Here is a 17,047-nt window from a genome sequence, read left to right on the forward strand (position 1 = left end):
TAGTGCCTTCTTTAGTTGTTCAAAGGAGTCTTCTCTTTCGTCGTTCCACTGAAAAGGAGGGTTTCGGTTTGAAGGTTTCTTAGTCTGCCCTATCAAAGTATCTTGCAAGGGCGCTGCCAATTTGGTCAATCCTTTTATAAATCTACGATAGTAACCCACTAATCCCAAGAATTGCCTCACTTCTTTTGCGTTGGTAGGTCTTGGCCAATCCCTTATGGCAGTTATTTTCTCGGGATCCGGTGCTACTCCCTCCGAACTCACGATGTGCCCTAAGTATTGTACCTTTGGCTTGAGAAGGTGACATTTGGATGGTTTGATTTTCATACCATACTTGGATAAGGCTTCGAACACCTCTGCCAGGCCTGTTAAGTGCTGTCCGTAAGTCTTTGAGTAGACGATCACATCATCTAGGTACAGGAGGACGGTCTCGAAGTTCTTGTGTCCGAGGCAACATTCCATCAGTCGCTGGAAAGTACCGGATGCGTTGCAGAGTCCGAACGGCATGCGATCAAATTCGCTTAGACCCATTGGTGTGGTGAATGCCGTTTTTTCTTTATCTCTCTCAGCCACAGGGACTTGCCAATACCCGCTTGTTAAGTCTAAGGTGGAAAAATAATTAGCAGATTTCAAAGCAGTCAAGGACTCTTCTATCCTAGGCAAGGGATAGGTGTCTTTATGAGTGATATTATTAATCCGCCGGTAGTCTACGCACATTCTCATGGTTCCGTCCTTTTTTTTTTACAATCACCAGAGGGGCCGCCCAAGGGCTACAACTATCTCTTATTACCCTGGCCTGTTTCATCTCTCTCAGCATGTCCTTCGCGCATTGATAGTGAGCGGGCGGTATGGGTCTATATCTTTCTTTTATCGGGGGATGGTCACCGGTGGGGATTGTATGTTCCACCCCTTCTATCCGTCCGAAGTCCAATGGGTGTTTACAGAAGACCTGTTCATATTCCGTCACTAATCTGTACACCCCTTGTCTTTGATGGATAGGTGTTGAATCTACACCCACGTCTAGCTGTTGGCACCAATCCTCCGATTCTCCATCTGAGCCGTTATTTTCCACCTGACAGGTCGATTCTAAGGGCTCAACGGTTGTGATGGCATTGTTGTCAACAGTATATAACTTTGCCACTGTAGCGTACCTTGGCAAAGTGAACTCTTCCTCTCCACAGTTCAAAAGTCGTACCGGCACCCGTCCCCGGTGTACCTCGACCACCCCTCGTGCCGTGAGTATAGTGGGCCTGCTGTCGGTGTACGCTGGTTCTATTAAGGCTTGATAGTCCTTTAGTACCAATGGCCGCTCTACACCATACCAGCATTTTCTGTTTTTGGTGGGATTACAATAGACATTGGATCACTCACCCTCACACTGCCGATTTCTCCACCTGCAACTTCTATCTGTTGCCTTAACATTAATACTTTTATTTCCCTCCGGAGAACTCTCTGCTGGCAGGATCGGGCAGTTTCAGCAATTTGTTGTAAGACAGAAATAACTTCGGAAAAGCAATTCCCTAACACATTCATCCCTATCAATACAGTTGGTTCACAGTTCTGCCGGTCAACATCAACGACAATTATACCCTGTTTCTTCAATTCTGCTTTACCAATCTTTATGGCCATCTCCCTGAATCCTAGTTTCGGTACCAACTTACCATTACTGGCCCTTATATCTAGTTCAACATCAGAGGGTTCTTTATCAATATCTACCTCAGCCCAGTACCTCTTATAAAGGATATATGGTATAGATGAAATCTGGGAACCTGTATCCAGCAAAGCGTTGAGGGGAATTCCGTCCAGCACGATAGGGATGATGGGTCGTCCTCCGATGTATCTGTCGTGCCAGGGTGTTGGGCCTTGAAAATTAATTCCTGCGAAGCGGCCCGCATTCCCAGGGGATTCCCGTTTAAATCACAATTTTGTGCAAAGTGGCCTGGCTGCTGGCAACGGCGGCAAATGGGCTGTCCATCCGGTTGGTAGCGGTCACGGGGCCGTCCTCTCCATGTCGGGTATCTCCGGGACCTCATCCATGGAACATCCTCTCTACGGTTTACCAACTCCATCTTGGGTTCTCTCATCTCCTGCATGGTTTTAGCCATTGAAGCAACAACATCAGTTAAAGAGTCAAGCTTTTGCTGAAGAGTCTCATTAGTAATGGGCCCCAGGGACTTAGCACTGGCACCGGACGTAGCTGATGTCACTGGCATTCCCCGCTGCTGAAGTGCATCTGCCATGGGTTGTGTGAGATCCTGATCCCGAGGTGTCTCTGCCAGCTGGAGACGTATAGCGCTCTCCTTTAATTGGGCAAATGTCAATTCAGGGTTCTTAAAAACAAGCATGCTCACATGCCCCCGGTGAGAAGGCGTGTAGAGTCCCTCAATAAATTGATCTCTTAGCAGTTTATCGGCTCCTGTGTTAAAAATGGGTTCGGCCAGTGTAAGTGATTTAAGGGCTTCCTGCAGGTTTAAGGCAAAATCTCTCACGCCCTCATTAGCTTTTTGTTTGCAATTAAAGAATTGTACTTTAGCTTTGCTGCTGGCAGTGGTTTCAAATGTAGCTTTTAATCCAGCAAATATGCGTTCAACAGTACCTTTTAGATCAGCTGCCCATGCCGTGACTTCTCGCTTAGCATGGCCACTTAACTGCATCATCAGGAGACTAACACGCTGAGCTTCACCCACGGGGAACATATCAAAATGAGCCAGCATCTTTTCCCTGAAACCTTCAAGGGTATTAGGTTCACCTTCATACATTGGAAGCCATGGGCCACCCGGGGTATATGGCATCAACACCGGCATGATGGGCGCCACTCCTTGCACTGCTGCGCTGCCTGTTATGACCCCAATGGCGAGGGTCTCAGAGGAACGTGGAAGTCTGCAGAATACAAAAATCCAGCTCATAGGGCAGTGGTAACTGGGTTGACCATATATCTACTCCTAACGCCAACACTAGAAGTAGCCGGGGATCATTCCTACGTTGATTCTAGATGACACGCGCCAGCCGGAGAATCTAGCTACCCCTAGTAGAGGAAAACAAAGACCTTTCTTGCCTCCAGAGAAGGGGACCCCAAAGCTGGATAGAAGCCCCCCACAAATAATGACGGTGAGGTAAGAGGAAATGACAAACACAGAAATGAACCAGGTTTAGCACAGAGAGGCCCGCTTACTGATAGCAGAATAAAGAAAGGTAACTTATATGGTCAACAAAAACCCTATCAAAATCCACACTGGAAATTCAAGAACCCCCGAACCGTCTAACGGTCCGGGGGGAGAACACCAGCCCCCTAGAGCTTACAGCAAAGGTCAGGATACAGATTTGGAACAAGCTGGACAAAAATACAAAACCAAAACAAATAGCAAAAAGCAAAAGGCAGACTTAGCTGAAATAACTGGAACCAGGATCAGTAGACAAGAGCACAGCAGACTAGCTCTGATAACTACGTTGCCAGGCATTGAACTGAAGGTCCAGGGAGCTTATATAGCAACACCCCTAACTAACGACCCAGGTGCGGATAAAAGGAATGACAGAAAAACCAGAGTCAAAAAAACTAGTAACCACTAGAGGGAGCAAAAAGCAAATTCACAACAGTACCCCCCCCTTAGTGAGGGGTCACCGAACCCTCACCACGACCACCAGGGCGATCAGGATGAGCGGCATGAAAGGCACGAACTAAATCGGCCGCATGAACATCAGAGGCGACCACCCAGGAATTATCCTCCTGACCATAGCCCTTCCACTTGACCAGGTACTGAAGCCTCCGCCTGGAGAGGCGAGAATCCAAGATCTTCTCCACCACGTACTCCAACTCGCCCTCAACCAACACCGGAGCAGGAGCCCAGTTAGCTACATCGGAGCCCTTCTTGGTCATATCCGTCAAAGGTTTCACAATGCTAGAAAAATTAGCGATAAAACGACGGTAGAAGTTAGCGAAGCCCAAGAACTTCTGAAGACTCTTAACTGACGAGGGCTGAGTCCAATCAAGAATAGCTCGGACCTTGACTGGGTCCATCTCCACAGCAGAAGGGGAAAAAATGAACCCCAAAAAGGGAACCTTCTGTACACCAAAGAGACACTTTGAGCCCTTGACAAACAAAGAATTTTCACGCAAAATTTTAAAGACCAACCTGACCTGCTCCACATGCGAATCCCAATTATCAGAAAAAACCAAAATATCATCCAGATAAACAATCAAAAATTTATCCAGATACTTCCGGAAAATGTCATGCATAAAGGACTGAAAAACTGCAGGCGCATTGGAGAGCCCAAAAGGCATCACCAAGTACTCAAAATGACCTTCGGGCGTATTGAATGCGGTTTTCCATTCATCACCTTGCTTAATGCGCACAAGGTTGTACGCACCACGAAGGTCTATCTTGGTGAACCACTTGGCACCCTTAATCCGGGCAAACAAGTCAGACAACAGCGGTAAAGGATACTGAAATTTGACAGTGATCTTATTTAAAAGCCGATAATCAATACAAGGTCTCAAAGATCCGTCCTTTTTTGCCACAAAAAAGAATCCCGCACCAAGAGGGGAAGAAGATGGACGAATATGTCCTTTCTCCAGAGACTCCTTGATATATGAACGCATAGCGGTATGTTCAGGTACCGACAGATTAAACAGTCTTCCCTTAGGAAATTTACTGCCTGGGATCAAATCTATAGCACAGTCACAGTCCCTATGAGGAGGCAGTGCACTGGACTCAGACTCACTGAAGACATCCTGATAATCAGACAAATACTCCGGAACTTCCGAAGGCGTAGAAGAAGCAATAGACACAGGCAGGGAATCCCCATGAATACCACGACAGCCCCAACTTGAGACTGACATAGCCTTCCAGTCCAGGACTGGATTATGGGTCTGTAACCATGGCAGCCCTAAAACAACCAAATCATGCATTTTATGTAAAACCAGGAAACGTATCACCTCGCGGTGTTCAGGAGTCATGCACATGGTAACCTGTGTCCAATACTGCGGTTTATTTGCTGCCAATGGTGTAGCATCAATACCCCTAAGAGGAATAGGATTTTCCAATGGTTCAAGAGTAAAACCACAGTGCTTAGCAAATGAGAGATCCATGAGACTCAGGGCAGCACCTGAATCTACAAACGCCATGACAGGATAAGATGACAGTGAGCAAATCAAAGTTACAGACAGAATAAATTTAGGTTGCAAATTACCAACGGTGACAGGACTAACAACCTTAGCTATACGTTTAGAGCATGCTGAGATAACATGTGTAGAATCACCACAGTAGTAGCACAAGCCATTCCGGCGTCTATGAATTTTCCGCTCATTTCTAGTCAGGATTCTATCACATTGCATTAAATCAGGTGTCTGTTCAGACAACACCATGAGGGAATTTGCGGTTTTTCTATCACATTGCACCGAATTAGGTGTCTGTTCAGACAACACCATGAGGGAATTTGCGGTTTTGCGCTCCCGCAACCGCCGGTCAATTTGAATAGCCAGTGCCATAGTATCATTCAGACCTGTGGGAATGGGAAAACCCACCATAACATTCTTAATGGCTTCAGAAAGGCCATTTCTAAAATTAGCGTCCAGTGCACACTCGTTCCAATGTGTCAGCACGGACCATTTCCGAAATTTTTGGCAATACACTTCAGCCTCGTCCTGCCCCTGAGACATAGCCAGCAAGGCCTTTTCTGCCTGAATCTCAAGATTGGGTTCCTCATAAAGTAAACCGAGCGCCAGAAAAAACGCATCAAGATCAGCCAATGCCGGATCTCCTGACGCCAGCGAAAAAGCCCAATCCTGAGGGTCGCCCCGTAAGAACGAAATAACAATTTTTACTTGCTGAGCAGAATCTCCAGATGAACAGGGTCTCAGGGACAAAAACAATTTACAATTATTCACGAAATTCCTAAACTTAAACCTGTCTCCGGAAAACAGTTCAGGAATCGGTATTTTAGGTTCTGACCTAGGATTTCTGATAACATAGTCTTGTATGCCCTGCACACGAGTAGCCAGCTGGTCCACACTTGTAATCAAGGTCTGGACATTCATGTCTGCAGCAAGCATAGCCACTCTGAGGTAAAGGGGAAGAAGAAAAAAAAAACTCAGAATCTTCTTTCTTATAATCCCTCTTCTGCAATGCATTAAACATTTAATATTGGCCTGGCAAACTGTTATGACCCCAATGGCGAGGGTCTCAGAGGAACGTGGAAGTCTGCAGAATACAAAAATCCAGCTCATAGGGCAGTGGTAACTGGGTTGACCATATATCTACTCCTAACGCCAACACTAGAAGTAGCCGGGGATCATTCCTACGTTGATTCTAGATGACACGCGCCAGCCGGAGAATCTAGCTACCCCTAGTAGAGGAAAACAAAGACCTTTCTTGCCTCCAGAGAAGGGGACCCCAAAGCTGGATAGAAGCCCCCCACAAATAATGACGGTGAGGTAAGAGGAAATGACAAACACAGAAATGAACCAGGTTTAGCACAGAGAGGCCCGCTTACTGATAGCAGAATAAAGAAAGGTAACTTATATGGTCAACAAAAACCCTATCAAAATCCACACTGGAAATTCAAGAACCCCCGAACCGTCTAACGGTCCGGGGGAGAACACCAGCCCCCTAGAGCTTACAGCAAAGGTCAGGATACAGATTTGGAACAAGCTGGACAAAAATACAAAACCAAAACAAATAGCAAAAAGCAAAAGGCAGACTTAGCTGAAATAACTGGAACCAGGATCAGTAGACAAGAGCACAGCAGACTAGCTCTGATAACTACGTTGCCAGGCATTGAACTGAAGGTCCAGGGAGCTTATATAGCAACACCCCTAACTAACGACCCAGGTGCGGATAAAAGGAATGACAGAAAAACCAGAGTCAAAAAAACTAGTAACCACTAGAGGGAGCAAAAAGCAAATTCACAACAGCTGCCAGGCTCTCTATCAACACTCTGTCTTTCAGCTGCATTAGCGTCGCCGGTAGCTGCGGCGTCTCCGTGCTGCGATATACTGTAACCCCTTAGTTAATCCAGACCCCTCCGGTCCCAGCTTCCATCTAAATAATGTAGATTCGTTCCTCTGTGCAGCAGGATTGGTTTTCCCCTTGCTCTGATGTCAGAGCACTCTGCTTGGTACCGCTCACAATGACACGCCTCCTGCTGCCTCTAACTGCCGCACGCTTTGTGATGATGGATTTTGAAGTTTTTCAGTTAGACTGGGGCTTGGGTAATGACGTAGCTCGATTAACAGTTTTGTGCCTAACGGTTATGAGATGATCACATCAGGGGATGGCGGCCATTTTTACCCCATTATAACCAATGGAGAAAAGTCACTTTCAATAGTTTTCAATGGGGAACGGGATTTTCTTTAACAAAGTCAATTTCCAAGATTTTTCATCCAAATGTTCACAGTTTCAGACTCCAATTATGGCACACAATACCCGGTGTACGGGTTGGCCCAATCCTGTTCGTGATGCCAGTTGTAACACCCGGGAGACCGAGGTACCCAGCACCAGATCAAAGAGGTCCGTCTCTTGAGGGGGATGTCACTAGTTGCTTGACCCGGTGCTGTGGCCTCAGGCGATGCACAGTGCAAGGGATATCATGAAGGAACAGACACTTACTTGATCAGCAGCAGGTCCTCTCAGCTGTGATGACCCCGATCCTGGATCGATGGCTATTGTCCAAATGAAAGACTGAGGCGCTGAAACGTTTAACCAGTTTACTTCAACAAAAAGGGATTTGCAACCAATACTGTCACCGGAGTCTGTATAAGAACTCTGAATTACTTTGACCCTGTCAGGATTTCCACCTCTTATTATGCGCAGTTTCTGTATGGCCCTGCTGCTGTATGTGAACTGACTGCCGACCCAATCTGTCTCTTCTGTGCTCTGGTTCGACGGACAACCCGAGTCCTTTTTGTCGGCTTACCCCCTTTGGGAGTACCGCTGAACTCTGTGTCTGTTGCTGCGTCTTACCCTGGTGAAGCTGATATCACCTCACTTTCTTCCGGTTGCTGTATTATATATAACGAATATAGCCACGGATCCGGTATCCGTCTCTGCGCCTATTCTGGGTAGAAATTGTTGCTACCCGGTTCTCACAATGTCCTTTTTCTCTATTCCTCATTTCCTACTATGGGTATTACGGGCCTATAATCCGTCATAGGGCTGTTAGGAGTTCAGTTATACGACCTCTCACTTTCAGCTCCTCAACCCAACTGCCAGTCCTTTTCTCAGACCAGAATAGATCAAGGGGAGTCTCTGGAGCTCCCCCTTCTGGCCGGAGATGGTAGTGCAGTCTTGCTATTTTAATATTTGTGTTTGGTGTCAATAACTATTTTTGTGGCAAATACCCCTAGGGGCGCCACACTATTGTGCTGGGTTTTCCATGGTTGCAGGTACATAATCCGGTGTTGGATTGAAAATCTATGTCTGTGACTAGTTGGGGTTGTCAGGGGGTTCATAATGACGTTCCTTTGATGTCAATCTCCTCTTCCCCCTCTTCTGAAATTCCTGAGTTTTTGTCTGATTTTCAGGATGTATTCGATGAGCCCAAGTCCAGTTCCGTTCCACCGCATAGGGACTGTGATTGTGCTATTGACTTGATTCCAGGTTGTAAGTTTCCTAAGGGCCGACTTTTCAACCTGTCGGTGCCCGAACATACCGCCATGCGGAGTTATATTAAGGAGTCTTTGGAGAAAGGGCATATTCGGACATCTTCTTCACCATTGGGAGCGGGATTTTTTTTTTGTTGCCAAGAAGGATGGCTCCTTGAGACCCTTTATTGATTATCGCCTCTTGAATAAGATCATGGTCAAATTTCAATACCCTTTGCCTTTGCTTTCCGATTTGTTTGCTAGGATTAAGGGGGCTAGTTGGTTTACTAAGATTGACCTTCGAGGGGCATATAATCTTGTTCGTATTAAGCATTTTAAATACCTTGTGATGCCATTCGCGCTCTCTAATGCTCCATCTGTTTTTCAGTCCTTCATGCATGATATCTTCCGGAATTATCTTGATAAATTCATGATTGTATATTTGGATGACATTTTGATTTTTTCCAATGATTGGGAGTCTCATGTGAAACAGGTCAGGATGGTATTTCAGATCCTTCGTGATAATGCTTTATTTGGTAGACACTTACATGAGGAGGTGATCTAACAATCGGGGCGCTTTGGAAAACCATGCTTGTTAGATCACCTCCTCATGTAAGTGTCTGATTACAGTATGTCGTTACCTGATCCCACAGTGGTATAAGTGTCTATTCTGTCAGGACACTACATGGGGCTACAATTTAGGATTGCACTGTGCACTTTACATATGGATAGTAGATAAGATGGGCGTTGATGTATTTTCCTTTATTAATCAAGTAGTGACCTATATGACTATACCTGTTGGTGTTTAATACAAGTGTGATTTTGTGATTTTGCTACACTAACTTTATATGTTATTGTAGTTATGTTTAATAAAGGTATTTCTTTTAAATATAGCACAGTATACTGTATTTTTCTCGTGTGTGATCTCTGAATGTAGCCTGCCTTTAAACGCTGTATTCCATTCACTTTCTATGACTTCACCCCCCCAAGGAGCTTAAGGAAAAGAACTCTCACCATTCTCTCCCTATTAAGATCCTGTGTTCGGGACAGTGGATTTCCAGTGCAGCTATGATTGACTCTGGTGCAGGTAGCAATTTCATGGATATCGCATTTGCCAAGGAACATGGTATTGAAATTCAGCAAAGAGCCTCTCCAATTACCATGGAAACAGTGGATGGGTCACCTTTAATCTCTGGGCCTGTGGATCAGGAGACCGTACCCCTTTAAATTTTCTTGGCGCCTAATCATCAGGATCACCTTTCTTTCTTGCTAATTTCTTCTCATTTTCCTGTGATTTTAGGCATTCCTTGGTTGCGTTCTCAGAACCCAGATATCAACTGGGAGACCAAGGAGATTATCTTTCCAACAAGGAGCAACTCAGCGTTAACAGAAACTGTCCCTGAGTCCACGGCTACGGAACCACATGTACAGGTATTTTCTTTACCTCCAGCATATAAAGAGTTCTCTGACATCTGTGACAAGAATGCAGATCAGCTTCCTCCACACAGGCATTATGACTGTCCCATTGAGTTGCTTCCTGGGTCAGCTATTCCTTTAGGTAACGTATACCCTTTAACGGCACCTGAGCTTCAAGCCTTAAAGCAGTATATTGATGAAAATCTGGCCAAAGGCTTCATACGTCCTTCTTCCTCACCAGCAGGGGCACCTATCTTATTTGTAAAGAAGAAGGATGGGACCCTGAGACCCTGTGTTGACTGTTATGATCCTTAGTGGCTGAGGATCACAGATAATGCCAGCTAAGTTACTGAACATAGAACAAGCTCTAGGGAGGTGGTAACTGGACTGACCGCAAACCTGATCCTAACCAAACACACTAAAGGTAGCCGGTGAACGTGCCTAAAATCCTGGACGTCTCGACGCAGCCTGAGGAACTAGCTACCCCTAGAGAGAAAAAAGACCTCACTCGCCTCAAGAGAAATAATCCCAAAGATATAGAAAGCCCCCAACAAATAATAACGGTGAGGTAAGGGGAAAGTACATACGTAGAGATGAAAACAGATTCAGCAAATGAGGCCCGCTAATACTAGATAGCAGAAGACAGATAGAAAACTGTGCGGTCAGTAGAAAACCCTACAAAATATCCACGCTGAGAATTCAAGAACCCCCACAACAACTAACGGTGTGAGGGGAGAAACTCAGCCCCCTAGAGCTACCAGCAAGCAAGGAAATCACATATTAGCCAGCTGGACAAGAAACATAATGAACACTGATGATCAAAAAATGAACAAACAGAAACTTAGCTTCTCTTGGAGAGACTGGTAGCAAGGTAGTCAGAAGGAATCAGAATAGCACTGAATACATCGACAGCCGGCATCAACTGAGAGTCCAGGTGAGCTAAATAGGAAACCAACCAACAGATAACGAGCCAGCTGATGCCAGCTACAAACCTGCAGAAAGACAGCACTCACACAGTACCACTTGTGACCACAAGAGGGAGCCCAGAAATAGAGTTCACAACAGTTGACTATCGGGAACTCAATAAGGTAACCGTATGAAACCGTTACCCTTTGCCTCTGATTCCCGAATTACTGGAAAGAGTCCGCCATGCTAAGGTGTTCTCTAAACTGGATCTTCGTGGGGCTTATAATTTGGTGCGTATTCGTCCAGGGGATGAGTGGAAGACAGCATTCAGATGCCGGCATGGACACTTAGAATCTCTTGTGATGCCCTCCGGGCTTTGTAATGCCCCTGCAATGTTTCAACACCTTGCTAATGACATTTTCAGAGATTTGTTGGACCAGTTTGTAGTGATCTATTTGGACGATATACTAATCTTTTCTGACTCTCTACAGGAACATGAAGAACATGTCAAAACTGTTTTAAGACGTCTGAAAGAGAACCATCTGTATATTAAGCCAGAGAAATGCGTGTTCCATCGTTCTGAGATACAGTTCTTAGGTTATATCATCTCTCCCCAGGGGATGAACATGGAATCTGGTAAGATTCAGGCTATCCTTGACTGGCCGGTACCCAAGAACGTTAAGGAGGTCCAACGTTTTATTGGTTTTGCAAATTTCTACAGACGCTTCATTCGAAATTTTTCTGATATTGTCCATCCCATTACTTCCTTGACAAAGAAGGAATAGCCCTTTAAGTGCTCATCACAGGCTCAAGAAGCTTTTGATCGGCTTAAGATCTGTTTCACATCAGCACCGCTGTTGATACACCCAGATCCAACACTTTCTTTCATTGTGGAGGTGGACGCTTCTGATAATGCTTTGGAGGCCATTCTCTCCCAAAGAACTGGAGAGAAGGGTCAGCTACATCCTTGTGCTTTCTTTTCCCATAGACTAACCTCAGCAGAGAAGAATTACGATGTGGGAGACAAGGAATTGTTGGCTATTATTGTGGCTTTCAAAGAATGGAGGCATCATCTGCAAGGAGCTGCACAACAGATCATAGTGCTAACTGACCATTGCAATTTAGAGTTCCTTAGATCCGCTAGATGTCTTTCTCCTTGTCAGGCTCATTGGAACTTATTTTTAAATCAATTTAACTTTGTTATCTTGTACCGTCCAGGTTCTCGTAATGGGAAGGCTGATGCTTTATCTCGAATCCATGCTGTGGATTCCGTACCTGGAGCCCCGTCCAAGACCATTCTATCTGATACCAATTTCATCGGAGTTATCCACGATCAGGACTTGTGGAAAAAGTGCATGGAGGCCTATGACAGTGATGTATTTCTGGCCAACCCACCTGTGGATATTAATCTTGTCTTTAAGGGTGGCATGTGGTTCAGAGATCGACATATCTGCGTCCCTGAGGTCATCCGTCTGCAGATCCTCAAGTTGGTACATGACTCCAAGTTGGCTGGTCACAGGGGGGTACAGAAGACACAAGAGTTCCTGAGCCGATTCTTCTGGTGGCCAACTTGCCTGAAGGATACCAAGGACTATGTTCTCTCTTGCGAGGTATGTGCTCGTTACAAAACTCCTCATGTGGCACCTATGGGTCTTCTACAACCATTACCTGTTCCGTCCCACCCTTGGGGGTCTATATCAATGGACTTTATTGTGGAGCTGCCTACATCGGGGGCATGAATACAATCATGGTGGTAGTTGATCGCCTGACTAAAGCTGCTCATTTTGTTCCTTGCACCGGCCTCCCCTGAGCTAAAGAAACAGTGAACTTGGTTATACAGAATGTCTTTCGGTTGCATGGGGTTCCGGATGAGATTATCTCTGACCGTGGAGTTCCGTTCAATTCAAGATTCTGGAAGGGGTTTTGCTCTGTACTCAATATTACTGTCTGTCTCTCTTCCGCTTACCATCCCCAGACAAATGGTCAGACTGAGCGTACCAACCAGACGCTGGAACAATATCTAAGATGCTATGTCAGCCATCTCCAGGATGATTGGTTGGAGTTGCTGCCGTTAGCCGAATTTTCATATAACAATTCTCAGAGCGCTTCCACTAAATTTACACCTTTCTTTGCCAATCTGGGTTATCATCCATGTACCTTACCTAGGTCTCCAGTTAATTCTCTGGTTCCAGCAGTGGAGGAAAGGCTGACTGCGATGAGGCAAAATCTGGAGGTTCTGAAGGAATCCCTTACCACAGCTCAAGAACCTTATAAGAGATCGGCTGATAGATTCCGTAAACCTGCACCCATGTTCAAGGTAGGAGATTCCGTGTGGTTAGCAACTAAGAATCTGAAGTTAAACGTTCCTTCACAAAAACTTGGACAGAAATTCATCGGCCCTTTCAAGATCAACGGTATTGTGAGCTCAGTGGCCTGCCGGCTGAAGCTGCCTAGGACTATGAAGGTACACCCAGTTTTTCATGTATCTTTACTAAAGCCTGTATCTCCTAATACCTTCCAGGGACGTGTTGTGCCACCTCCACAGCCTGTGGTGATTGATGGGCAAGAACAATTTGTGGTGGAGGAAATTGTTGATTCCAGGATTCGCAGGATTCGGCTCCAATATCTGATAAGATGGCAGGGATATCCCCCTGAGGAAGACTCTTGGGAACCTGTGGAAAACATCAATGCCCAACAGCAGATTTCTCATTTTCATCAGAGATTCCCTGAGAAACCAGGTCCAGGATCATCCTGAGGCCGCTTCTAAGGAGGGAGTAATGTCAGGACTCTGAATATTTTTTATTACCTTTTGAGCATTACTGCTCTTTTCCAAAATGGCATCTTTGGTCTCATGTGCACTGTGTCTTACTGCTATAAAACTCCACCCCAGCCTTCAGTCTGTGCTAGAGTATTCTGCCTTGCATCTGCAGCGCCCCAGAGTCCTGGTCATTGCAGTACTGACGCTCCGCCGCTAAGGGGAGTGATGGTACGTCTGATGGCAGTTAAGGAGTTCACCTGACCAGGTAACACACACACACTACACTCCACACTCCGGCCACCAGGGGGGGTGGTTCTATCTATTAGGCCACTCCTCACACTTTGGTAAAACTGGGGGTTGGACAGGAAGTTAGGGAGAAAGGAGCTGGGAAGAACTCGAGAGAGGACCTGTCAGGGGTGGGATCCTGACAGCGGCCTAGCAAACAAGACAGAAAGTTATGGAGCCGTGCTTGAGTGTTACAGCGGCAGACTCCTAAGAGAGGACACGAAAGTGGAGTATAGTGCGGAGGAGTGAGAAAAGGGAATACAGTAAAAAGGTGATAGGATCAGAAGGAGTCGTGCATCCAGATCAGCAACATCCTTCTGAGGCTGGAACGCCGAGAAAGTAAGAGACTTTAAGCATTACTGCAAACAGCGGCAGGATAGTCAATTATAGGTTGGCTGTCTCACCTAAATCACCTAAGCAGACAACGGAGGCAATTGTGGGAGAGGGGCGACTCTAGGGTCCCGGAAGAACTCCAGGCCTACCCGTCATATGGGTGCGTCCTAGCCATATCATCTGGGGGACGGAGAGAGAACATCAGAGAAAGACACAACAGTTGTGAGGACTATCCCGTGGTGCTCAGCAGGGAGGTACTACAACACACAGGCGCTAGAAGGTAGGCACTGATTTCCACCTGACAAGGGAACTCTGGATGTGCCATCGGACCGGCCGGTCTCAGCCAGCCCTGTTAACCGTTCTCTGGACTGCAGATCCTGAAGCCTTCAGTAAAGAGGTAAAGAGACTGCAACTCTGTGTCCTTGTTATTTCATCGCGACCTGCACCTTGCACCACCACCTACACCTTTCATTGGACGCCCCTTAGCAGGATCACGGACCGGGTCTAGCCACCGTGACAACCCCAGAACTGAGACAAAGAGGCCTGGTACCGGGTACCCCACGGCCCTGCATCTGGGGGCGCTCCAACTTGGCATCACGAACAGGATCTACTTAAGCCTGAAGAATCAGGTCATGTGTGCCTTGGAACTGTGAGTTATTGTGCTTGAACCGTGATTTATTGCAAAGACTGTGTACTGCTATTAGCGCCAAAAGTTTCCGCCACAACCCACCATTGCCGCATATGGAGGGAGGTGTTGTGAATTCCGCTCTTGGGCTCCCTCCGGTGGTTGTAAGTGGCACTTTTGTGAGTTCTGCTCTTGGGCTCCCTCCGGTGGATTTAAGTGGAACTGCTGCTCCTTGGATTTAGCAGTCAGCAGCAGCTGGTTCAAATGATCGTCTATTCTGGCTCGGCTATTTATCCTGGCTCTGTCCTTCAGCCAGTGCCAGTTGTCAATGGTTCCTGCTTGGATTCACATCTCTCTTGGATTTCCCTGATATTCTGACCAGTTCAGCAAAGTCCTTGCTTGGTTCTTTTGCTTTCCACTTGTTGTGGACTTAATCGTTCAGCACATTCTATGTTTTTTCTAGTCCAGCTTGTCAGTATGGATTTATTCAGTTAAGCTGGAAGCTCTGGGAAGCAGATTTACCCTCCGCACCTTTAGTCAGGTGTGGAGATTTTTGTAAACTCTGTGGTGGATTTTTCTAGTTTTTAATACTGACCGCACAGTATTCTGTCCTGTTCTATCTATCTAGCTAGATTGGCCTCCTTTGCTACATCCTAGTTTCATTCTGTGTATGTCATTTCCCTCTCCACTCACAGTCAATATTTGTGGGGGCTGTCTGTCCTTTGGGAATTTTCTCTGAGGCAAGATAGCTTTCCTGTTTCTATCTTTAGGGGTAGTTAGTCCTCCGGCTGTGACGAGGTGTCTAGGGAGTGACAGGAACATCCCACGGCTACTGCTAGTGTTGTGTTAAGCTCAGGAACTGCGGTTAGTACAGGTACCACCTCTTCCAGAGCTCGTCCCATGTTGCTCCTAAACCACCAGTTCATAACAGGGAGGAGCCATAGCTTCGTGAACGGAGCCAGCCAAAAGAAGCGCGGAACAAGAAACCGCGGTAAAGTTCCGATCCCGGAAGGAGAACCCCGATCTCCAGCAGGTTAGCAAGAGAGGGGAATGGCCATGTCTGAGTCGGGAGGAGCGGAGGCGGCAGTCGCAGCCGTGGACCTGGAGGCAGCTCCGGTCCCTGCGGGAGATGTAGCTGCGGGCCCTATCCCACAACCGGTTGCCGCAGAGTCCGCCGCCCCCATCGGCCAGCCGGAGGCTGCCGCGACTACAACGGCCATGATGCCCTTCTCCATGCCGTATTTGCCAGGGGCGGTGTCATGATTCCTATGGCAGGGAATCACCAAAAGGGCAAGCACAAAAATAGGACGAGCTCTAGGGTGATGGAACCTGAGCTGACCGCGATCCTGAACTTAACACACACACTAGCAGCAGCCGGGGAACGTTCCTACGGGGACTCTAGACGTCTCGCGCCAGCCGGAGAACTAACTTCCCCTAGAAGATGATAAGCAGACCTCTCTTGCCTCCTAGAGAAATACCCCAAAGAGATAGCAGCCCCCCACATGTAATGACGGTGAATTAAGAGGAAGGCACATACGTAAGTCTGAAAACAGTTTTAGCAAAGTGAGGCCCGCTAAAGCTAGATAGCAGAAGGATACAAAAGAGATCTAGGCGGTCAGCGAAAAACCCTTTCTTCAAAAAACCATCCTGAAATTACTGGGACCCATGTGCCAACTCATGGTACATGGGGAGTAATTTCAGCCCACTAGAGCAACCAGCAGCAAGGATTCAAATGTATGCAAGCTGGACTAAAACATGATAAGGCAGAACACAAAAAACAGGAAAATCAGAACTTAGCTTGTCCAGCAGATTATAAGAGCAGGTAGCAGAGGCAAACAGAGACACTCTGATTACATTGATAGCCGGCAAGGGAATGACAGGAAAGCCAGGTTAAATAGGAAACTCCCAGCCGCTGATGGACAGGTGGAAACCAGAGACCGCAACCCACCAAAGTCACCCAGTACCACTTGTAACCACCAGAGGGAGCCCAAAAACAGAATCCACAACAGTACCCCCCCCTTGAGGAGGGGTCACCGAACCCTCACGAGAACCCCCAGGGCGATCAGGATGAGCTCTATGGAAGGCGCGGACCAAATCAGTCGCATGAACATCAGAGGCGACCACCCAAGAATTATCCTCCTGACCATAA

Source organism: Ranitomeya variabilis, chromosome 6, assembly GCF_051348905.1.
Source record: "Ranitomeya variabilis isolate aRanVar5 chromosome 6, aRanVar5.hap1, whole genome shotgun sequence".
NCBI classification, from domain to species: Eukaryota; Metazoa; Chordata; class Amphibia; order Anura; family Dendrobatidae; genus Ranitomeya; species Ranitomeya variabilis.